The sequence below is a fragment of the Python bivittatus genome, unplaced genomic scaffold (assembly GCF_059951505.1).
Source record: "Python bivittatus isolate LINGU-HERP-01145 unplaced genomic scaffold, Pbiv_v1 ctg000220_np1212, whole genome shotgun sequence".
NCBI classification, from domain to species: domain Eukaryota; kingdom Metazoa; phylum Chordata; class Lepidosauria; order Squamata; family Pythonidae; genus Python; species Python bivittatus.
Genome location: NW_028277048.1, coordinates 24970935 through 24996355, shown reverse-complemented (window position 1 = coordinate 24996355; position 25421 = coordinate 24970935). Strand labels below are relative to the sequence as shown.

Below are 25421 nucleotides of genomic sequence, written 5' to 3'. Positions count from 1 at the left end.
GAACTAGACCTGTACTGTCTTGTGGAGTTCTTTGGGATGAACCTGACATCAATCCTGCCAGCCTTTCACGTTTCTTAACCACTTTGGGAAGTAATTAATTTGGAAACATAAAGGGATTTCCTTTGTGACAAACACAAGACTCCTTGCAATGAGTTAAACCTTCTTTCAGGATTGCAAAAAAACAAGAAACACAGACTTTGATTTAAAGATTCAAGAATTTTTTGCAAAAAGCTAAACAAAGAGAAGATTTAAGAATGTTTTAAAATAGATAAGGGGACAGTCCTTTTTTTATTTTTTATTTTTAATCATTTTTACTTTTGATGAAAGTGCTCTGATTTAAATTTGCACTAAGCCAGTAGTAGTAATAGTGTATACTAAATTCAACGGCGGATTATCTGTTTGTTTAATCAGTGATGTAATCAGGATGCACCAGAAGTGATGTCATCAGGCTGTGCCGGATATGACCTGCATAACCCTCCTCTCCACATGATGCAACACTCACAAGGTCATAACCCTAACTGGACATGAGGTGTTGAACCTAACCCCATCATCAAGAAAGGTGTGACAGTCAACCCTAGGAGTGTGATTAGCTTAACCCCAAACCTAATTCTGTGGGCATTCAAATAAAAACTAAGTAAAGCGAATATTTAACAGAACCCTATATGGATTCAAACAAGTCCTAAATGAAGCAAAATCCACAGACAGCTTTACCTTTTGTAAAAGTTAAAGAAATATTGCTTGCAAATTTTAATCTAAAAATACACATGAACATCCACACCCACAGGTTTGCAAATACACGTAAACATTATAAAATGTAGCTACAGCCTGCATTTGCCCCCCCCTTTTTTTTCTAAAAGGTTTTATTTCCATGCTGCTTTTAAAATCATTCCCTTGAATGTAGGAAAAAAGAACTTTTTAAACCACATCAAACACAGAGTAATTTACAGACCCTGATCTTGACCCCAATTCTATATGAATTCAAACAAGACCTAAGTGAAGCAAAAATCCACTGACAGCTTTACCTTTTGTAAAAACATTGCTTGCAAAATTTTAATCTAAAAATACACACACATACCCAGCCCCAACACTGATTCTATATGGATTCAAATAAGACTTAAGTGAAGTGAAAACCACAGACAGCTCTACCTTTTGTAAAAGTTAGACTGTTTGCAAATTTTAACCTGAAATACACATGTGCACGCACACACATACACGTTTGCAAATTTCACAGATAACACAAATACACACATACACACAAACATTTTGAAGCATGATCTTAATAAAATTTTATTTCCACCCCCCTCCCTCCAGCAAATCCAGGAAAATTTAACCAGGGAATCAAATACACAAGCAGTAACCAACCAAGCAGCAAGTATTCAACAGTGATATTTATTATTGATATGCCTAGACATGTCAGAGCCACAATTCTGGGCATGCGCATGCATGTTTGGAACGGATGGGAGGGAACGTATGCATGTCCAGGCTTGTTAGGGCCCATGATTTTGTGTGCCCACTGAGTTGTTGACGTGTCAGCTACAGGCCGCTGTGAAGTTCAATGGTTTAAGCTCTGGCTTGCATTTGAAAATGATATGGCGGACCTTGATGGTGATTTGTTTGATGTAAAATTGACCCCAAACCTCCAAAACGTGGATGTAGAATCAGAAGAAAACTTGATCCATGTTGCTTCTTTGATGAGAATGCTCAGGATGAACTTATACATTCTTGTTATTGCAGGTTCTGTAAATCAACCAATGGTAAGTAAAAATAAATGTTAAGAAAAATAGTATTTTATTAGTTGAACTGGCAGCTTAATTCTATCTTATTTCCTGTTTAGAAATGAAACTGCCTCAAGATGCAGCATTGACACAGATTCTGAAATGTTCTGTTATCAGGATGGTACATCATTGTTTAATGGGACACGTACAAGAAAATGAAAACCGAGTCGACAGAGCCAACGAAACACAGTTTATTCAAAGCTTATGCAATAGACTTCCCAAGCCTGAGGTCCTGTGGATTATCACAACCATTTCCAACAAACTGGATAAATTATATTTCACAAAAGACAGAGTGTGAACTCTGGGCATTCATACAATGTATGAACCCTAATCCACTTTCAGTAATGTCAAACGTTGAGGCTGATTTACCTGTATTTCTGAAGAGGGTCATATGTCACAATGTAAGAGAACTTAATTACAAGAAACTGTTAACAATCACCCAGTGAATTTTCTAACAAACTATATTTACAGGCCATTTGAAAACTGCTTTATTTCTTTTTGTTAACCCTTGTTTAACTATGTCAGATGGTAAACACAGATACAATTTATTCACAACATGTGTGATATTATTTAGGGGGGCCTGACTGGTTTTGCAAAAGGTGTTAAGAATTCAGCATCTCTGGTGCAATTAGTTTGTGACGTCAACAACATGTATAAAGTACTGTAGGAGGCCCATACTGAAACAGTCAGGAACGCAGGAGTCTGAGTGACCCATCTGTCCATCTTGTACCATTTGCCAGCAAAGCAGACCTGTTTCAGAATGGATGCAACTAACATAAGTAATTTATGGCTAATTTTAAGATGTAGGGCCTGTTAGATGCAATACCATATTTATAACTTTTTGTTGGTGGTGGGTTCTTGCATTAGAATGAAGTCTCAGACTCACAATGCCTGAAAGCCTACAAAGGTATTATTTTTCCTTTCACACAAATAAATTTCAGTAGACGCATGTAAGGTTTCTACAGCAAAACTGATCTCTGCTTTTCTCTATTCTTTTCCTTCAGAATGGGAGGAAGATCAGATCTTTGCCAATTTTCCAGTGCCCACAGATTCACAATGGGCTCTATAGATTATTTATTTATTTATTTGGTTACTGTTGCTTCTGTTGTTTTATCCAGAGCCATCCTGCAAAAAAGCAAAAATGCATAGTGGTGGATTTCCTACAGATTCTCCAGATAGTATCAGCACAGAATAGTCTATACCAGAATCCCTGCCAGCAGAGGAGATGCAACAGTCAGTGGGGCCAAATACACAGAATTTGGACAACATGTACCTGGAGAGTATTCAGAAGTGGGAAAGATTTATCAATAATTTCAATGCCGTGGAACATTATGTACATTCTAGATTTGTAAAGCTTGATCATATTTGTTCATTCACACAGGCTATAGATGTTATTCATAACGAGATACAGATTCTTTTGAATAATATTTCTAGGGTGATAAGACCCAATGATTTTGTTCAGCTCCAGCTGGATGCAGAGGGTCTAAATCAACCTCCCTTTTCTGTTAGGAGACATTTAAATGCTGCTGTGTTCCTGAGCCATGTTGAAGGCATGCTACAGGGCAATGTTGAAGTGTTGTGGGGTGGCGATTTACAACTAGTGGTCACCATCATGAAGGACCGAGAGGGGAGCAGGCTTAGGAAGTTAAGCACCGTACTATTCACCAGGGTCCTGGAGAAAAAAATATGCCATCTGATTGATTTCAACATGGAGGGGGGATTCTGTGTTTTGCTGGCTGTTTGCTGTATTTGTTAGACACCGGGTCGTTTACAAAGCAAGAAATCATTACTAGAGCCAAGGATCTCCACAGCAGACTGGGCAGCATGCTCTGCAAGGAGGTGAAAAGCGGGTAGGTACAGTCAGGTCCAGAAATATTGGGACATCGACACAATTCTAACATCTTTGGCTCTATACACCACCACAATGGATTTGGAATGAAACAAACACAATGTGCCTTAACTGCAGACTGTCAGCTTTAATTTGAGGGTATGTACATCCAACTCAGGTGAACGGTATAGGAATTACAACAGTTTGCATATGTGCCCCCCACTTGTTAAGGGACCAAAAGTAATGGGACAATTGGCTTCTCAGCTGTTCCATGGCCAGTTGTGTGATATTCCCTCAGTACCCCAATTACAATGTGCAGATGAAAGGCCCAGAGTTCATTTCAAGTGTGCTATTTGCATTTGGAATCTGTTGCTGTCAACTCTCAAGATAAGATCCAAAGAGCTGTCACTATCAGTGAAGCAAGCCATCATTAGGCTGAAGAAACAAAACAAACCCATCAGAGGGATAGCAAGAACATTAGGCGTGGCCAAAACAACTGTTTGGAACATTCTCAAAAAGAAGGAACGCACCGGTGAGCTCAGCAACACCAAAAGACCCGGGAGACAACGGAAAACAACTGTGGTGGATGACCAAAGAATCCTTTCCCTGGTGAAGAAAACACCCTTCACAACAGTTGGCCAGATCAAGAACACTCTCCAGGAGGTAGGTGTATGTGTGTCAAAGTCAACAATCAAAAGAAGACTTCACCAGAGTGAATACAGAGGGTTCACCACAAGATGTAAACCATTGGTGAGCCTCAAAAACAGGAAGGCCAGATTAGAGTTTGCCAAACGACATCTAAAAAAGCCTTCACAGTTCTGGAACAACATCCTATTGGCAGATGAGACCAAGATCAACTTGTACCAGAGTGATGGGAAGAGAAGAGTATGGAGAAGGAAAGGAACTGCTCATGATCCTAAGCATACCACCTCATCAGTGAAGCATGGTGGTGGTAGTGTCATGGCGTGGGCATGTATGGCTGCCAATGGAACTGGTTCTCTTGTATTTATTGATGATGTGACTGCTGACAAAAGCAGCAGGATGAATTCTGCAGTGTTTCGGGCAATATTATCTGCTCACATTCAGCCAAATGCTGCAGAACCCATTAGACGGCGCTTCACAGTACAGATGGACAATGACCCAAAGCATACTGCAAAAGCAACCAAAGAGTTTTTGAAGGGACAGAAGTGGAATGTTATGCAATGGCCAAGTCAATCACCTGACCTGAATCCCATTGAGCATGCATTTCACTTGCTGAAGACAAAACTGAAGGGAAAATGCCCCAAGAACAAGCAGGAACTGAAGACAGTTGCAGTAGAGGCCTGGCAGAGCATCACCAGGGATGAAACCCAGCGTCTGGTGATGTCTATGCGTTCCAGGCTTCAGGCTGTGATTGACTGCAACGGATTTGCAACCAAGTATTAAAAAGGGAAAGTTTGAGTTATGATTATTATTCTGTCCCATTACTTTTGGTCCCTTAACAAGTGGGGGGCACATATGCAAACTCTTGTAATTCCTACACCGTTCACCTGAGTTGGATGTACATACCCTCAAATTAAAGCTGACAGTCTGCAGTTAAGGCACATTGTGTTTGTTTCATTCCAAATCCATTGTGGTGGTGTATAGAGCCAAAGATGTTAGAATTGTGTCGATGTCCCAATATTTCTGGAGCTGACTGTAACTATTTTTTGGATGGGTTTGCTATCATAAATGGGACCCCCACGGCCTTTGAATTTAATGGTTGTTTCTTTCACGGCTGCCCCGTCTGCCACGCAGCAAATGCCTTCAACAGCTTGCTCGATTCGACCTACGGGGCTCTGCACTACCTCACTCGGGTTAAAGAAGAGCATCTCAGGGATCTGGGTTATGCTGTGCGCAACATCTGGGAACACGAATGGGTTGCCTTGTGGGAGACTAACACATCTTTGAAGCAGTTTCTAGTTGAGAATAAGTTCCCAACTCCTTTGAATCCACGAGATGCATTTTTTGGTGGTAGAACAAATGCTACATGCCTGTACTACTAACCAAAATCTGGGGAACAAATCTTATATTAGGATTTCACCAGTTTGTACCCCTTCGTGAACAAGAACAAGGAGTACCCGATTGGCCATCCACAAATCATCTATCAAAGCTTTGGGGACATAAAACAGTATTTTGGACTTGCTAAAGTTAAAGCGTGCCCACCAAGGAACCTCTATTTCCCAGGCCTACTCCATAAATCTGGGGGTAAATTAATGTTTAGTCGGTATGCAACCTGCACAGAAAAGCAGCAGGTTGCTCTTTGTAAACACAGTACTGAAGGAAGAGCCCTGACTAGGGCATGGTATACAGTTGAACTGAATGCGACTTCAGGAAAAGGTTACAGAATTGCAGAAATCTGAGATCTGGCATTTTGAAAGAAAGACAGACATGTTATTTTCAGGTTACATTAATACGCATCTCAGACAAAAGCAGGAGGCCAGTGGTTACCCTGACTGGTGCAAAACAGAACCGGATAAAGATCAGTATATTCGGGATTAGGAAAAGATGGAAGGTGTCTGCTTACAAAGTGAGCATATTGAAGTAAACCCTGCTAAAAGGCAGGTAGCCGAGCTCTTTTTAAACTCACTGTGGGCTAAGTTGGGGCAGAGCACCAATCACACGACGACATCTGTGGTGACAAACCCTGAGGAATTATTCAAATATCTTTTTGTGCCCTATTACGAAATTTCCTCATGTGAGTTTGTGGTCACAGAGACAGCAGTTATGACATGGAAAACAGCCAAACACCATCCAACCAAATCCACATGTACAAACACATTCAGTGCCAGTTTTACAACAACTTACGCACGGCTGGAATTATACAGGCTACTGGAGGGCTTGGGTGAGTGGTGTCAGTATCATGACACCGAGTCTGTCATTTTTATCAGTAGAGAGCAGGCGTGGACACCATCATTAGGTGATTATTTAGGCCAGCTGATGAGTGAGATCCCTCCAAACACCACGATCACTGAGTTTGTGGCAGCAGGTCCCAAAACATGTGGATATGCTTTGTCAAATGGGGAGATGGTACTAAAGGCGAAGGGGCTTACGCTAAGCAGTGCTAATTGTGACAAGGTTAATTCTGACAGCTTGAAAGACTTGGTAGATGATTACTGTCTGTCTGGGGAGGAGGGAAAGAAAGAGATCAAGGCAGAGCAACCGGGGATTGTTAGGGTTAAGAAACAGTGGGCACTAGAGATGCGGGTACTCAGAAAACCTCTAGAAGTAGTATGTAATAAAAGGGCACTCCGGACTGAGGATTACTGTACACTACCTTACGGCTATTAGGCGTGATGGAAACATTGTACAGTTTGTACACCCTTTCTCTTGTATTATAAGCGGGCCTCCAATTCTGGCAAATCCTTTTTTATCAAACAAATGTTAGAACATGGAGATGCTGTGTTGTCTCAAATGCCTCAAAATACTGTATGGTTTTATAGTTGTTGGCAACCTCTGTACAAAGAACTAGTTAATAAATCCCCATATATTAAGTTTATGGAGGGTCTACCGCCTTCTTTTGATGATGGTGATTTGTTTCCATCAAACCAAATCAGTTTAGGCATGGTAGACGATTTAATGGCCTCTGCCGGTGACAGCGATCAAATAGAGAAGGCATTTATTCAGTATGTTCACCACAGAAACCTGAGCGTTATTCTCATACTTCAAAACCTGTTTTTCCGAGGCAAGAAAATGAGAACAATAGCTCTGAATTCCAAATATTTGGTTTTATTCCTCTGTCCCCGTGATCAGATGCAAATTGTCACACTGGCTTGCCAGATGTACCCCACTAACACACAGTACTTTTTAGAGGTATTCCAAGATGTCACTCGCAACCCCCACAGCTACCTTTTGGTATATTTGGCAGCCACTACTCCAGAAACTTACAGGTTGAGAACAGGCCTCTTTCCACCTGACTGACCTGTTGTGTTTTACTGAGAAAAAGAAAAGTAAAAAAGCAACAGCTTGGGCATCATAGCGTTAATTCACCCAGGAAGTCAGAGAGGGTGTGCAGAAATTGTGGGGGGTTAAAAATCTTAGTAAAGGCCAGTCCAAAACAGAGAAAGGACATCTTATGCAGCGCTAATAACGATCTGGTTGGCGCGATGGCAGAAATAGCCCTGAACACTTTAAAAGGAAACCTTCCTCTGAAACCTTCACAATTCCACACATTAAAGAGAAAGAAAGGTGTCATTAAAAAGTTGAGTGATATAAAGGTCTCGCTTAAAAAGAAGAAACAGATCATTTGCCAGTCAGGAGGACTTATTGGGCCCTTACTAGGGGCCGCTATTCCCTTGCTGACCAGCCTATTAACCGGATAAACCATGGGCCATGCTGAGAAAACGTATCTGGTGTCATCAGATGGAGCAACTACAGGGCAGATGCCTATTATGGGGGCTATGGCCCTAACCGGCTGTATGATGAGATGTGCGCCATTCTTCAGAGATCTGATTTGAGTGAGGATGACAAGATTAAGCTCTACAGTTCTGTGCTGCAGAGGTTTCTAAGACTGACCAGGCAAAATGAGTCTGAAAAGGACAGGCCGAATCTCATTTACCCCCCAGGAGAGCCTCGGTCACCTCTGACATTGCTGGAACAACCATTTCCACAGGACGTGACAATGCACAAGGTCCTAGGCAGTGTGAGCACATGTTACAGAAAAAATGCAGAGCTTTTCTGAACAAAATGAAACAGCATCAGAACATCTCATCCTGGAATGATCATGGCACCTTTTTATACAAGGGCATGCCTGTTCCTGGTACTAATAGTTTAGACTTGGTGAAAGGGGCCTCACAACACCGATCGCTTACCGAGAAGCAGAAACCCAAAGGATGGGATGAATTTATGAAAGCTATGGCGGAGTTGAATGTACCTACATCTGTGCTGGGGTCTACAGCTGCTAAAGATCAGTTAGAAAAACTGAAAGACTCTACAGCTCCTAAGGAGGAAACCGCAACTATCCCAGACTCTGTTCTGACCACCCATTTTGGCCACGAATGCCTCTGTTTATCAGCACCCCCTCTAGACCTTGGATGCTAAATCCTAGAAGCATGCTCAGGTTTGGTGACTGGCTCAGTTTGTAAAATGAATAAAAACACGGTGAAACAAGCCAAACAAGTTTAAATCTTTGTCTTTATTTTACAGTAGGGCAGGCACATCTGCATACAATGGTAATGGGTACAGGCGCCATGCCTCATCCCCAACTTTATTCTTTTTACAAACAGCTTTACCATTTGATCATGTTTAATATTGTCCTCAGAGTACCACTTTAAAAATTTTTCATAATCCACACCTTTAGACCAATTCATTAGAAAAAACACACAGTGTTGCCCGCAGGTCACCGCGTGGGGCTGTTGCAGTTGAAGTTGGTGAAATGTGTACTTCTCAGCTTGCAGCTCTAAAAACTCCACTATGGATCCAGGAAAGTCAGGGCTATCTGACGGTCTTCCACAAGAATCAAAACATTCACCATATCCGGGAGATGGCTAGTCAGTGTTCACCAGGTAGAGTTTGAGGATGGGTGTTTACAATTAATCCAAAAGGTCTTTTGGAGATTTGTCTCTTGGGTAGCAGGACACAAGGGTAGACCCCTAGAAAGCACATATTTCCAGAGAATAAACGGAGGAGCTGCAGGGTGTCCATTCTCACATATAATCAAAAAGCAGTTCCTTGTGTGATTTATTTCAATAAGGTTTGCAAAGATTGCATAGGGAATCATGTTGATGGTTTTGGGGAGGGATTGTGCAAATCTAATTTCTGCTCTGAGGTTACCATTCCTGATCAAAGACTAGAGTTCAGTGCCTCAGTCATCCCTGATCAGGACTCAAGTCAAAGCAGTACAAAGTATAACCATGGCTAAACTCTTCCCGGCTAATTAACTGAGGCCTATCTTTCATACCTTTGCCTGATGCTTGCACCATCTGCATGTACTCTCTTCATAAATGTCATGCTCATAACCAGGCTGAAGAGGCTTTGCAGGGATCTGTTCGCCATCACAATATAGGGCACAAAAATTGACATTGCAGTGTTGAAAATTGAATGGCTTTCTTTCATAATCCCAGCTAAAGGATGCATTGTCCACAAAACCAATCCCTAATTGTTTAGGTAACTGCCCCAGAAATAGATTTTCCTGATCACACAAGGCTGCCTGCTGGAATGCTGTAAACCTTCATTCCCACTCAATCAGTAGGGTATTTGGCACTGGAGGACAGCAAAGCTTCTGCATGACCCAAGCGCTCTCCTGGTGCTACTTTTACATGTTTTACAAAGAAAGTGGCTGATAGGAGTTGCACTTTGTAATTCTCATTGCTGTTCTTCATCAGACAAAATTCATTTCTGCTTCTTGTGAGTCTGACTTTCACATTAACCCCGTTAATCAGCAGCTTGTCTTGAAAAAAGAGGTCGCTATGTAAAGGTCCAAGCAGGTCCCATTTACGACTTCCAGCTGTGCATCTCGCTCTCGCTCTCGCTCTGAAGCCCGAGTTGCCTGGAGATGTCAGCAGGGTGCTCTCCATGAGGGTTGAGTCATCTTTGTAAACCTCCCCAGCTGTAAATTGGGTTCCCAGGGCATCACCACCAAAGTTCAGAATCAGTTCAATGATGACGCAGTAAGAATAACAATGATGGTTCTGTGTAATGAGACGATCTCCCAAGGTTACATCTAGCTGGTTAAACAGTGATGCTATAGGGTAGTTGGTCAGGGCCACCACTGTGCCATTACTGATATCTATACCATCAGCCTTTACAATCTTGCAACTCACATACAGCAGGGTGTTGTTTAAATCTGTGTAATGTTCTCCATGACCCGTGATAAAAAAAAATCCAGGAGGTGTTAGGCGACAGCGCGGATAAAGGTGGGATCTTGACATACAGTACGTGCCATTTTCAGTACTGGTTTGTGTAGATGCCAGTTGAAAAAGATCCAGTTCTGATTTCATACATTCCTCTGAAGCCTCATGGATAAATGCCATTTTGTATTAGAATATGTCTTGTTTGTCACAGCGCTTCCTCTTCCGTGCATATCTCTTCTTTGTATGCTGTTTTTTCCCCCATAATCGTTCTTTTTAAATGGAATTAAGTAGCCCCATTGCGTAATTCTTCCTGGCCACAACCATACCTGAACCCCCCTGTCCACCCTCAACAACACAGGATACAAGCTGCTCCACCACATCTCTGACAATGTTCTCGGCTGCAGATTTCACGTGTGGTTTAATGATTTCTAATCCTTTCCTCAGAAATGGCATTGCTTTTTGAAAAAGTCCACAGACACCCTCCCTAAACCTGTCCCATACATGATGGGTTCCTCGGAAGCCTGCAAGGCCGTGACCGGCTTGCATCATGTAGTAGGCCACATAGTCTTGGGGGCTCCTGTGCTCCTTGATCACAACCATCCTTCGCTTTTCTGAGGCCTAAAATGAAGCTTCACAACCACCTTCCTGTGATAAAAGCGGACGTTTTTGTTTTGATTGGTTTTGATTTCTACAGTAATGGTGTCAATGTAACGCTTACTGACTGAAACGTAATGTGATTGATCGTAGGTCACCATAATAAAACTGTTGTCTTGCCCCCGCATAGGCACACAATGCAGTAGTGGTACAAAGAAGTCACCCACTATCTGTGGGTTTACGATGTCTGTATAAACATATAAGATACTGAATCCTCCGGTTACAACTTTTGGTGCATTCTGTCAGTAGAGGTCTTGAGTTGACCCATGTGCTGGTGGGTTTCTCTAATGATCTAAAAAAGTCTGCAGAATCTTTATTCTTTGGAAATAAAGAATAAAGGTTTTCTTCTTTCTTCTAGAAGGTGTTCATCCTGACTCATGGTCAAATTACTTACGTGCTATACAATCTTTTCAACAGGAGCAGCGCCAAACCCAAGAGCGAGTCAGACATCATAACTGGAACAGGCTATATGAAACCAAACCATTTGACCAATTGCAAGCAGGAGATTGGCTATATCGAAAAGTGCATCAGAGGAAAGACTGTCTCTTCCCAAGGTGGAAAGGCCTATACCAAGTGTTATTGGTAGCTCACAGCAATGCAAAGCTTGAAGTCTGACCTCATGGGTTCACCTATGTCATCTCAGGCACACTCCAGCCTCAGAAGCAAGCACTCCCAAAGACATTGTTCCAGGCTCCCAGGAAATGAGCAGAAGAAAAAAGAAAGGTGAAGTTTTGACTACAAAATTCTGAAGTGCTCTGAAGATAAGTTTTAATAGGCTCTTGCTAGTTTAACGTTGACATTTAGGCTCCTGCAGTTATTTAGATTGCTTTATTGTACTGTTCTGTTTCTTTTTCCTTACTTTCTGCCTCACAGCAAAGCAATGGCTCTGCTAACACTTGTGTTTATGATGGTCAGCTTGGTTTATCTGCAATTGCCAGGATGTAAGATGCAACACCCATTGAACTGGTTGCCTACAAATAACTCTTATTTGACTTTGGTCCATTCCATAATCCTGCCTGGTGAACTTTTCCATGCGCTTGAGGGAATAAATTGGGATTCTGTGTTCAAAACATGCTTTATAGGAGTACCTGAGCAGTTTTTGGAAGAACTCCATACTATTATTAAGCTGATTCCAACACACCACCCACTCAGCCTTGATTACCTTGGGCAAACCCTTCTATACATTGAGTCTACCTCCACCAAACACCAGTGGACCAACCAAGCATTATACAGAGTAGAAACGAAGGGCAATTTGCCAGGGTGCAACTGTGTGCGAGTGTTTGGCTGTGATGGCAAAAAGACATGCCTTTTCCTACCACCACTTGAAAAGCACTCAAAGGTAATAGAGCTTGGCTCTGTAAAAATTCACTGCTACTTACCAAAGGACCGGTATCTGTTGTGTGGAAATTATCACTTTTCATACCAAGCACATTCCTTGGGAGGGCCCTGTGCAATTGGGTGTTTAACTTCATTTCATGCAGTACTACTTGTCCAAAATTACACTCATCACAAACCCAGATGAGTGTGATGCATCATTGTGTCTGTGATGACCAATAGGGCTGTTAAATACCAGAGATGTTTATGGGCTTGCTATCTCCATACTTGGCACACCAGCTTTAGCAACCCATGCTATCTTCATCTCAGAAAATTGGCTTGTTTACTTATAAAGAGCATAAACAAGTCTTCAAATGCTATAGCTCTCCTGAACAAAGAGCAGGAACAGCTAAGAACAGCAATCTTGCAAAATAGATTGGCCATTGACTTTATGTTATTCAAAATAGCCCACGGGCGTGTGAGGAATTTCCAGGTATGTGCTGCTTTAACCTGACTGGCAATTCCTTATGAGTAAAGCCACTGTGCAAAATTTAAGAGATCTGGCAAAGTGGGTTACCGAACAAGGCCCCAGCACTTTCTGGAACTGGCTTACCTCTTAGTTGCCTGGGACGGGTTGGTTGTGAAATGTGGCTTTAGGATCCTCGCTCTTCTGGCTGTTCTTATTTTATTATGCATTGGACAATGTTTAATAGATCTTTATGGCAATTGTTTCCAGAAATGTGTAAGGCTGAAAATCCAGTTCTGTCTGACCTGAATTTTGCCCTTCAAGATGGCAAAACGGGGAAATCTGTGAGAAAAACACATTTTTAAGTGAAGAAAGTAAGTTTTTAGAGTCTTCAGATGAATGGGAGTGCCTAAATTAAATTGAAACATAAAAGAATGTGCAGCAACCTTGAAGCTGGTGTGAACTAGGCTGGTTGTAAAGACCTTATCACAGCACTCCCATAGCAACCAAGGCATCTGCCTTGAAGGAGGATGTGTTCTTCCTGGCATTTGGCATCTTGAATGAATTTGTTTCTTCTTCTCAGTAAGGCTATTGGTTTCCTTGTAGATAGTAGATAAATAGATGGGCAGAAAGTAACTTGAGATCTATTATTTACTTATGTATGCCTGCATCATCATATGAATATGTATGTATGCATCCTTTTCCTTTCTCCTTTCCTGAAATGTTTAAATATCAGTGCATCTTTGTCTGCAGGGGTGTCTCTCACTATCCTTTGGTGGGGTCCCCCCCAGTACGTACTGTTTAATAAACACCGCAGTGAAGCCTTGGTTATTTTGTTTTTCGGCCCTATGTTTGATTCCACAGCTTGAAATCACAGAGAACTACTAAAACAGAAGTGCTAAAGCTGCAGGGGGGAAAAAAGGAGAGGCTCATCTTTTATTTTTGTTTGCTTGAGACACTTTCACTTTTGGATCATAATATATAATGGCAGCTACTAGAAAAATAACAAGAGAGAGCAGGAGGGGCTCATTGCAGAAAAAATAGTTATACCAGAGAGGCTTCAGAAATTATTTGAACAGATGGGAAATAAATAGGAAGCTTTTGAAAAAAGAATGGATGAAAGATTTATAAAGTTAAGAGAGGAGATGAAAGAAGATATTAAAAAGATGGAAAGTTCTATAAGCTTGGTTGTTTTCTTGCAAACATTTCATTACTCGACTGGATAACATCTTCAGTGCTTGTTATCTAGCCAGGTAATGAAACTTTTGCAAGAAAACAACCAAGCTCAGAGAACCCCAAGGATTCCATAGTTCAACCCTGAGCTACACATATTCTCTTCTAAAGTTCTGTAAAGCAAGTATCTGGAGAGGTAAAACAAATCAATGAAAAAGTAGAAATTTTAGACAGCAAGATAGTAGAGAGTTGGAAAGAGAATTAGATTATCTGGCTTTATTGGAAATGAAAGAGAAAGAATTTTGTTTGAGATTCAGAGCTGTTCCAGAGGTTTCATATGAAGATGTTAGAGAATGGATTATTAAACCCTTGGTAAATTTTCTGGATTGGGAGGAGGAAGATATGGTGACAGAAATGGATAAAGGCTATAGAATAAATTCCAGATATGCCAGAACAAGAAATGTCCCAAGGGATATTTTGGCACATTTTGTTCGAAAGAAGACAAGGGATCAAGTCCTGCAGTAGCATTTTAATACAAGATTGAAAATGGATAATACAGATATAATTGTTTTGAAAGAGATTCCTATCAGAATTTTATGTAAGAGAAAAGTATACATCTTCTTGGCTGAAGAACTAAAACAGAAAAAGATCCCATTTTAATGGGATAGATTGGAAGGTGTCATTTTTACTTTTAAATAACAGTGATTTAGACTGAATTCTGTTCAGAAGGCAAGAGAATTTTTAGAAAGATATAAAGGAGAACTGGAGGAGATGCAAATGGAGCTCTCAGAGGAAACTACACAAAAATCACAACAGATGCAACAGGAATTAGAAAAAGATGATACTGAACTAGGTGCTACAGGTATTGACTTTTCTAAATGTTTGGCCTGATTATGGATTACAAATGTTTAACATGGAATATAAATAGAGCAAATGATCCTCAAAAGAAAAAAAATTAATTATCTGAAAAGATTAAAACAAGACATTATTTACATGCAAGAGCTTTTTCTCTTTCAGACAATACTGATTGACAAATGATGTACCATTTAAACAATGGCAGAAAGATATTTCTAAATTTGTATGGGAAGGTAAAAAACCAATAATAAAATATAAACTTTTATAGGATGCCAAAGAAAGAGGTGGGTTAGGTCTTCCAGATTTAAAGTTATATCTTGATGCTTGCTGTTTGGTATGGATGAAAGAATAGGTGACTTTACAAAACAAGAGGTTACTGGAATTAGAAGGACATGAGTTAAGATTTGGATGGCATGGATATTTATGGTATGACAAAGTGAAAGTTAATATTGATTTTAAGAATTACTTCATCAGACATACAGTACTATATTGAGAGTCTGAAGTAGATACAAGGTAAGATTGTCTCCAAAAATTCCTCTGTGGTTGTCACCCCGAGAAGCCTTTTACAGAAGAGAAATGATGCTTAAGCAATCATGGTAGACATATGCAACTTTGTTATTGTTTTCTGAAGGAGAACCTAACCTGAAGAAGAGAGAAGAATTAGAACTGGAGGTTGTGTTTGCCAATGGTTCACATATGCACAGTTGCTAGAAAGATTTAAATTAGATAAGAAAAGTTATGAATTTACCACTGAGAAAACAGAGTTTGAATATGCCTTGTGTATTAATGATGAACATCTTATTGCTAAAATGTATAAACTTTTGTTAAAGATGAATTTGGAAGATGAATATGTTAAAGATTGTATGGTTAAATGGGCAAAAAACATCGGATATAACATAATGCTGGTCCAGTGGGAAAATATGTGGAATAAAGGGTTAAAGTTCACTCTTAATTATACATTAAAAGAATTTTTTTATAAAATGATGTACTGTTGGTATATGACACCAGAGAAACTATCTAGAATGTATAAAGATACTTTGAATTTGTGCTGGAAATGTGAACAGCATGAAGGGACATTCTATCATGTTTGGTGGATGTGTAAAAATGCCAGAAAATTGTGGACTCAAATACATGTACTAATCCAGAAGATTTTAAAGACTAATGTACAATTAAAACCAGAGACCTTTCTTTTGGGACTGATGGATAAACAGCTGGAAAAAAGTTTCGGAACTTTCTTCTTATATATGATAACTGCTGTGAGATTATTATATGCTCAAAAGTGGAAAGGTTCAGCATTACCCACAATGGAGGAACGGTTGGTGAAGATGATGGAATTTGCAGAGATGGCTAAATTGACCTCTTTGATCAGAGAAAAGACAACATTTACATTTATTACTGACTGGAAACCCCTTATAGACTTTTTGCATGAAATAGAAGAAACTTTTTATTTGTGGTTTTGATGATTAGAAAATATTAGATAATAGAAAAAAGAGCTTTTTTTTTAACCATAGAGTAAGAGATAATTTTGTAATTATACTTGTATTTGCTGCAAAGGAAATCGGAAGCTTCTTCTTTCTTTTTATCTTTTCTTTTTGTACCTTTGTCCTTTCCTTTCCTTTCTTTTTTTCTTTTCTTTTCTTACTTTACTTTGTATTAGTTTTTATCTTCTTTTTAAAACTTTTAATCAAATTTATAAAAAAAAGAAGTGTGGCTTAAATTATATTATAGCCTTTAAAATATACATTGATGGTGCTGCAAAAGGGAAAGCCATTTTTATCTTTAAGTGTCAAATCAAGTCTTTTGATTCTGTCTGCATAAACATTTTCACATTTCATTTCAACTTGGAAACTGCTGCTGAAACATGCCTCCTCTATTTTTTCTGTCACAATTACACTGAATAGATTTTTAAGTTTACTCGTCTCAAACAGGAACCTGCAAAACCTGCTAATAAATGAAGGTATTTTTTTTTATTTTAAATTATTACTGCAAAGTCAGCAGACCACCAAGTGAAGTCTAACTAAATTTAAGGAATGCTGAGCATGGTGAGGTCTAAGATTAAAACCATACTCTTCATTATAGCATATCCTCATTAGTGATCTTAGCATATTTCATCCTTTGTCATACTGATACCAACATCTTTTCAGATGCTTACCTGATTCCTTGCTATCCTGAATGACAACAAAATGTATTGTCTGCATTGATAGCAAGAAACGCTTTTGAGAGTGCTGATTGTGAACAACCTTAAGTTACAGGCATTGTTTAATCAATGGGACACAGAACATCTGTCAGAACGTGTGAGGCAGGATTTGTGGGATAGGTGGTGCCTCAGACAACCAGGCCCTATGCCAGGAAGGGCTTTCTAGGTGATAACCACCACCATGAATTGCACCTGGAAGTCTACTGGCAGCCACTGCAAAGGTGTCACATGTAGAGGGCTTTACAATAGTCCAAAGAGATTATTACTTAGTAGTAGTAGCTTCTATTAATACTCACACTTGATCTCTCCTACAGTAGAGGAAGTCTTCTTAGAGCATGATGGGTTTCTTCATAAGCAGGTGTTTTGGCAGTACATCTGTGGCCTCAGTCTTGTGGTGTTACTCAGGTTAGCTGTCTCGGGATTCATCCAGCTGCTCTTTTTATCCCAGCTCTTTTGTGACTTTCAGCTAATTCTTCAGCTTACAGAAAACAAGCCATTCTCTTAGAGACCTCCATGTATAATTGTTTAGTTATAATGGTTACTGCATGGACGTTACAAGGAACAGCTTCCATCCATTTGGAAAACATGTCAGTTATACCCAGGAAGAGTTAACTGCACAACAGAAGTTAGCTAGAAATGTTCCCTCCATCACTAGGGACAGGGAACATTTCCAAAAACAGCAGCTGGTCAACCAGTCCATGTGGGATTGGCTCACTTCTTGGCTGCTGGATTGGGGCTGGGTGAAACATTTATTCTGCAGTGTACTCCTTCTTTATTTTGGCCTGCCACTCAGTGCTGCCACTACTCTTTTAAATCTGCTCTACAACACCCTCCGAAGATCTCATGCAATTTCAGATGTTAACTGCTCACTTGCTTACTAAATATAAAAGCGGTTCTGCAAACTATTAATAGTTTGAGAACCAAATGGGGGAATTGTTAACCTGGAATTTTAGGCTTCACCATTAGCTTTTTAATAAAGGCAATATTAGCATTTTAGCATGGCATCCATGCTTCCTTCTGAAGTTCAGGAAACCATTTTCATACGCTAGAACTAGCCTTTTCAGCAGCTAAGCAACAGGGAGTGTATTCTGGAAGTCCTTGAATACACTTGCAAGTTTTAAAAGACATACTGTACAAACTCCATAAATTTGCGACTTGTTGAATGTTATCTAGGATCAATGTTTTCTATTGTTTAATTCTCACGTCTAATTCATGTCTTTTATGGTTTGATTAGTTGCTTTCTGATGCATCACATATACCAAATGCATGTATCATTTGTTTCTGAACCGTATAAAAAGACTTGAACCCCCCTTAGTAAACACTTTTCACTTTGCTTGAAGTACTCGTGATTCGTGCTGTTGGGAGAGGTGAAAAAGCCCCGTTGCAAAGTAAGTTCTCTCCCAAACTCAGGGATCAAGATTTTATCAGCTCCACACCAAACTCGGGTGCCTGAGTTTTAAAGGCAACAATTTGGGGGCTCATCTGAGATTGCAGCGTGGCACCCCTCAGGGATCACATTGGCCTGCCTCAGTCACAGAAGGTGTCTTTGGAGGAGGTGGACAACAAAGGAACCAGGAGGAGGTAAGTGCTAGCTGGTAGTCCCTTGGGAGAGAACACAAGGTAAGGAAATGATACAGGGGAAGAGTGCACCCCTGAGGAGCCAGTTGGGGCTCATTGTCCAGTTGCAGGACATCCAACAGGGGATGACCAAAACAAGAATACGGTCATACTGTGCACAGGGAAGTGAACAAGATACACTGGACACCTTTCACTGGAGGAGAGGTGACCAAAGTGGGGCTCCTTTTGACTCGAGAGTGCTGGGTGCAGTCTGAGCGCAAATTGGGCAGCACCATCCCCACCAAATGGACTTTTGGGTCCTGTGGGTTGATGTGGCTGAGCAATGACTCGCCCAGATGATGGTTCAAAAGACTAGACCCTCCACCCCTTCCCTTGACCTGCCACTCCTGTCCTACTCCCAAAGGGATGAGGCTGACCTGATTCCAGTCTTGTGTTCTCCAGGGAGGAGCCATGGTGGAGCAGAGTGGGAGTGCAGGACCCACAATCACGCAGACACTTCCACTTGTAAAACAATTGCCTGTTGGAGAAGGAGCTGTAATCAGCTGTGATGGAGGAGATCAGGTATTCGAAAGGGAGTGTATGGGCATGGGGGGGAAGCCTCAGGAACTCCCCACATTGTGATAAAATCAACTAGACTGTAGACAACGGAATCACAAAAACAACATGAAAAGCTAGCACAACAGGAAATGGCCAACACCACCACAGGAGCAGCTGCACTGTTGCCTCTCAGAATCATACAACAAGCTTACTGAAAAGTTCCTGCAGCTTTGGGATGCCAGAAAGCTCTCAATTCAACTTGCAATGGGTAAGAAACAAGCTATTTTTCTAAACAGAAAATGGCAGAGATTTTTGGATAACTATGGTAAATAAAACTGGCCAGAATGGGGAACTTTTAATTGTTGTCAACTGAAACTTTTAAAACTTTTGATTTTTTTTTTTTTGTGAAAAGAAGAAAAAATAGGGTACTGCTATTGCTGGGCACAACTTTCAGATGAAATCAAGCAGTAAACAATACCCTAATCCAGAAACTACCAAGGAGAAAACAACACCCCCACCAACACTAGCAGGGCATCCCACTGTACTGTATATAAACAAACCCTACTCCTTTCTAGCACTGAAGACATTACCTAGCCTGGTAATGAAACCAAGAAGAACAAAGAAAACAACCAAGCTCAGAGGACCCCAAGGACCCCATGGATGAAATTTGTCCCTGCAATCCAGAAGCTAATTGTAACACTGTCTCCTTATAATTTGACCAAGAAGCAACATTAACTTCAAAATGAATTAAAAGTACTTCAAGAAATACCAGAAAACAAATTGTTCAGAGCTGTGATGAAACTCATGATGCATTTTACACCAAACACTGAAAGAGTGTTTAGGCATACTCAGCTTAATGCTAAAATTGAAAAAGATTTTAAAGCTATAGCAGTTTTCTTTTTGTGAATTAATTTGCCACTGACATGCAGTTTTTTTCCTTATGAATCTTGCTCAAGGTAAGAGTAATAAGCCAACTGGAAAGATTAAGGCAATTATTGCAAGATTGTATTTTGAAACCATTAAAACTAATAGAAGATTTGGTACCCAGACAAATACTACTACCATGCCATTACAGTCAGAATAATCAGCCTTTGTTTTGTTTAAGAATACGTAATAGAACAATATATTTGTTTTTGTTTACCTGTCTCTGTTGAATGGTTGCTTGAATTCCACATTTTTTGGGGGGGGAGAGAGAGATGGTGCCTGCATTTTCTGTCTGTAAGCATTCGTCTGTGTAGATTTGTATGTGCATGTGTATAAAACAAAATGTCAGACTGAGAAACTGTTGAGTTGCAGAGAGAAAGTTTAAAAATGATGTGTCTGTCCCTTTAAAAGCTGAGCCTCTCTAAGGCAGTAAAAATGGGGAGTGGATGCAGGCTCTGGCCACACCTGCATCCACCATTCATTCTGGTGTGTGTGTAAGTCTTGTGTATGTATTGTGCACTGTGAGTGCATATTAGAAAAAAGTAAGAGGTTTCTGTTGTTTATTGCTACCATTCTTCGTTATTTGAAATGCGTGAGAATTTTTTTTTCCTATTTGCCTTAAACTCACCCAGGTCAAACCCTCTCCTTCAGCTTGCCTCTCACCTGCTTGTTACATTGACTGAAGGTCAAAAGGAGGAGGAAAGAGGGAGGAATACAATGCAACCACAGAAAAACCCTCCCCCCCCCACTTTTTCAGGATTTTTGCAATACTTCCACACACATCAAACACAGTACAATCCTTTGAGTCTGCACCAAGATTTCACTGAGTGTCTTTACATGTGCAGAGTGCACACCATGTAAGATTGAGATTGCCTTACCCTTGCATTTTTGAGACTGAAAAATGGATTTGTGTTGAATTACAACTTTGTTTCCAGTGGCCGTAGTTTTTTCCAGGCCACTTTTTTTAAAAAAAAAAAAAGACTACCGGAACTTCATTCTTCCACCCCCAGCTCCTCTAATGCAGCAATTTCTTGTTAATGCTGTACCAGATGAATATATGGGAAGGGAATGAAATGGTTAATGAAGCTGCAATTTTGCCTGTTGAACATTCTGATAGAGGTGAGCCTTACGTTATGTTACAGATTGAGGGAAAAGATTGCAGGTGTTTGCTTGATGCAGAGCCGCCGCCGCTTTGTCGGCTGTGTGCCCTGGGAAAGCCGATTTTGAACTGCAGGGATTGGGAAGGATAACTGAAATGGGGGAAAATGGATTCGAGGTTGAGGAAATCTGTGCATTAACAACAATATTGGTCCATTGTTTCTAAAGCAGGCCTTTCTTTTACCTGACAAATTTGTAAACAGAGAGCTACCATCCATGTACTCCAGATGGCCCAAACTTTTCCTTACCATGAGGTTTACATAGCCAGGAGAGCCTTCTCCATTACCTCCTCAGCTGGCGGATGTTCCTGAATCACTCCGGGGCTGGTCCTAGGTTACATTTTTAAAACCCGCTGAAGCCTACCACAGAGATCCAAAGACTTGACTGTTTAGTTTCGCAGAATGAGGTCACAAAGCTTCACCAGCCAAGCTACAGTTTTGTTTGCCTAAAATCACTTTCCTAAGCTATATTATACACCCAGGCACGAGAGGACTTTTCCCTGCCAGAGGGCATGCTATTCTTCAGTTGCCACTGCCTTCTATCAAGTGCCAGGTGAGAGCCTTCCTTGGAACTCGATGCCTTTGTAAGCCTTAGATGCCAGCATTTGCAAAGCTAACTACTGTAAACTTTTTGTGACTCTGACTACTAAAGAGCAACCTGTAGCCCACTGTTCTGTACAGGTGGACCCCATTGCTTGTGGTGTAGGAGGATGCCTGAGAGCGTTGGCTGCTACTGTCCTCCTCGTTCCATTCTCAAAAGACTTGGTTATGGGTTTTCCATTGACTATTTTTGTTCCTCATGAGGTTGCTGCCATTCTCTTCCAGTTTCATACTCAAGCCTTTACACATCACTGTTTAGCCACTTATGAAGCAGACTTTTCTGCTGCTCCAAACCTGACTTTGAAGTGGTGTACAACTTTGAATCCTGCAAGTCTGCTTTCTGAGGCTACAGATGAAGGAAGTTACCATGACTGTTTGCAGGCTATAAACCTGGTGGAGAAACCTCATTCCGACCTTACTAATGTGTCCTTACAAAATCCTGACTTTTAACTCTTTTTGGATTGGTCTTCCTTTGTGGTTGATGAAGTCCACTTAACAGGGGCTGCAATTTTTTTTTGATCTGCTAGGTGGAACCCTTGCCACCTTCCTTGGAGGCCCAAGCAGCTGAACTTACTAACTGCCTTAATTCAAGCTTGTTGTATTGCCAGAGACAAAACTGTTAATATCTTCACTGACTCTAAGCTTTGGGTATTTGCCCTGCTGCAGGTACCTTATGGAAGCTGAGAGGATTCTTTATTACCTTTGGCTGCTAAATTGGTCATGCAGAGCTGGGTGTTTCACTTTTGGACGCACTTCTCCTTTTATTACTAAAGGTAATCATTTTGCTGATGAGGCTGCTAAACTGGCTGCTCAACAACCTTGCGTCTTTCAGTCTTGTGTTTCAAGTTCCCTCTGCTATTGCTTATAAGAAGTTTATTTCAGATGCTGGGACTGCTATTTGGAATGTCTCTATGATGCTCCTTGAAACAGTTCCTTCCAGATGGTTCCTAATAGGCAACTGATTGCCCCACGTTTTTCATCTTCTGGCTCAGCAACTATGTGTGAAAGGACATTGTGCCACCCAACCTGTTGTAGACTGGCTTGCTCCTGGAGCCTATGCGGAAAGTTCCAGGAGCTTCTTCTAGGCCAAGGACTCACAAAAGGGGGGCCTCCCTGCCATCTCACTGCATCCATGGTTGGGGGGGGGGAGAATGAACTGCTGAACACTTTCTATCCTTACAAGAAGCAACAGAGAGCGCTCTGGAAGAAGCCGATGGGGGCCACAGTTCCTCTGAGTGACCAGATCCATCCATTTCAGCTGGGAGATTTCATTGCAAGACTCTTGATCCAACCTGGGAGGCTCCATTCCAGATTTTGTTGACTATATAAACCACTGACTTTCACAGGCAGAGAATGGACTGCTGATAACTCACTCTGTTGGGACTGTTGGAAATTTAGTTGATTAACTTTTAAAAAAAAATCTTTGTGGACTTATTACTATTAAGCAACCATGATTTCTGTTGGACTTTTGCTTTTTTGTAGTCTTTTTATGCAGCAAATGGGGGATAGTGGAATAGGCTGGGAGAGCAATATTTTTGTTCAGTTCAAGCTTCATGTGATTGAAAATGCTAGCCTGCAAAATAAACTTGTTGGATTTGCTCCTTGCTGATTTCTCCCATGGAGGTAAGGGATATCCTCTTTTCCTGTGCCCCTAAGTACTGATTGGTGGGTAACATACATTATTGCACTTGACAAGCCCCCTTTATTTGGTAGACAGGATTCTGCAAATAGCTACCCAAACCAGCACTTCCATTTTAGGAAAACAGGCTGGCCTTAGATCAGTTATTAAGAGAATATGGGGATGGTCTGTATGTACATTAATCAGAGCTGTTGTGTGTTTCATGAAGACAATTACACAACAACAGAAGTTAGCTAGAATAGTTGCCTCCATCACTAGGGACAGGGAACATTTCCAAAAACAGCAGCAGGTCAGCCAGTCCATGTGGGATTGCCTCACTTCTTGGCTGCTGGATTGGGGCTGGGTGAAACATTTATTCTGCAGTGTACTCCTTTATGTTGGCCTGCCACCCAGTGCTGCCACTACTCTTTTAAATATGCTCCACAACATCCTCTGAAGATCCCATGCAATTTCAGATGTTAACTGCTCACTTGCTTACTAAATATAAAAGCGGTTCTGCAAACTATTAATAGTTTGAGAACCAAATGGGGGAATTGTTAACCTGGAATTTTAGGCTTCACTATTAACTTTTTAATAAAGGCAATATTAGCATTTTAGCATGGATGCCATGCTTCCTTCTGAAGTTCAGGAAACCATTTTTTTTTTGTTTTAGCCAAAGCCATTTCTTATTTTCATATACGAGAACTAGCCATTTCAGCAGCTAAGCAACAGGGAGTGTATTCTGGAAGTCCTTGAATACACTTGCAAGTTTTAAAAGACATACTGTACAAACTCCATAAAATTGCAACTTGTGGAATGTTATCTAGGATCAATGTTTTCTATTGTTTAATTCTCACGTCTAATTCATGTCTTTTATTGTTTGATTAGTTGCTTTCTGATGCATCACATACTGAATACATGTATTTGTTTCTGAACCCTATAAAAAGACTTGAACCCCGCTTAGTAAATGCTTTTTGCTTTGCTTGAAGTATTTGTGATTTGTGCTGTTGGGAGAGGCAAAAAACCCCTTTGCAAAGTTAGTTCTCTCCCAAACTCAGGAACTGAGCTTTTATCAACTCCATCCCAAACTTGGGTGCCCAAGTTTTAAAGGCAACAGTGCGAATTGTGAGTGAAGACAGGGCCATCCTACTGAAAGACAGAAACAAATTTCCTTCAACTTGCACATATTTTTCCTAAAGTTTGCATTAAATCACATATTGTAAGAGCAGGGGTGAAGTAAAATAAGAGGACTCACACATCACCTGAAATAAGTGAGTATCTCATCTGCACACTTCTGTTTGATAGGGAATTGGAAGCTAAATATCAAAAAAAAGATTTTTGTATGCCCATGGAGAAATAATCTAACTTCAAGTATTGACAAAGAACCCCACAGCCTATGGGCGAGTTAAGTCGGCGTGGATTGGATGATACCTTGAAGTAGCCTGCCCAAAGCCAGGGGTCATCAAACTCGAGAGGATGAAGTGGTGTGCCACATGACTCAGCCCTGGGTCCTCCACTCTCCAATGACGTCATTAATAATTCAGATGAAGTGAAGGGCATGCTTATCAACTTGGGTGGAACAGCTGCAACCGTTAAAAAGCAGAAGTTTTCCCGCTGTCTTCTTCCGGGGTGTGTGTTCGAGTTGCAGCCTTGCAACTTCTGAACCCAGGCGAGGTCGGCCAACCCCACCGCCTGCCGCTCTCCGGCGCCGGTTACCCCGCCAATCCCCGCCTCGGCCGGTCAGGGGAGCCCCTTCCTTCGCCACGCAGCCCGGCTCCCTCGCCGCTCCCGCCGCCTTGTCGTTTCTCGCCCCGGCTCGTCCATCGTCGGCGAGGCGCATGCGCTCCGCTCCTCCTAACGGTACCGAAAGGGTGAGGAAAGGGGCGGTGGCTTGACTTCCTCTCCGAGAATAGATGGGTGGGGACTGCAGAGGCGC

General features: G+C 41.1%; 1 long non-coding RNA gene across 4 annotated transcripts; it reads right to left on the bottom strand.

Annotated features, from left to right (window-relative positions):
• Positions 1 to 1370: 1370 nt before the first annotated feature.
• LOC103049006 (uncharacterized) lies at positions 1371 to 25393 on the bottom strand. 4 transcript variants are annotated; one of them, XR_015795709.1, is made up of 5 exons: positions 24917 to 25381; positions 19066 to 19166; positions 17368 to 17549; positions 12994 to 13188; positions 1371 to 1737 (listed from the first exon to the last, which is right to left on the bottom strand). It is a non-coding gene; the product is annotated as an uncharacterized LOC103049006 (long non-coding RNA). The 4 variants fall into 4 exon arrangements; XR_015795710.1 differs by lacking the exon at positions 24917 to 25381 and adding an exon at positions 20328 to 20465 and having other exon boundaries at positions 17368 to 18426; XR_015795707.1 differs by having other exon boundaries at positions 17368 to 19166; positions 24917 to 25393.
• Positions 25394 to 25421: the final 28 nt, after the last annotated feature.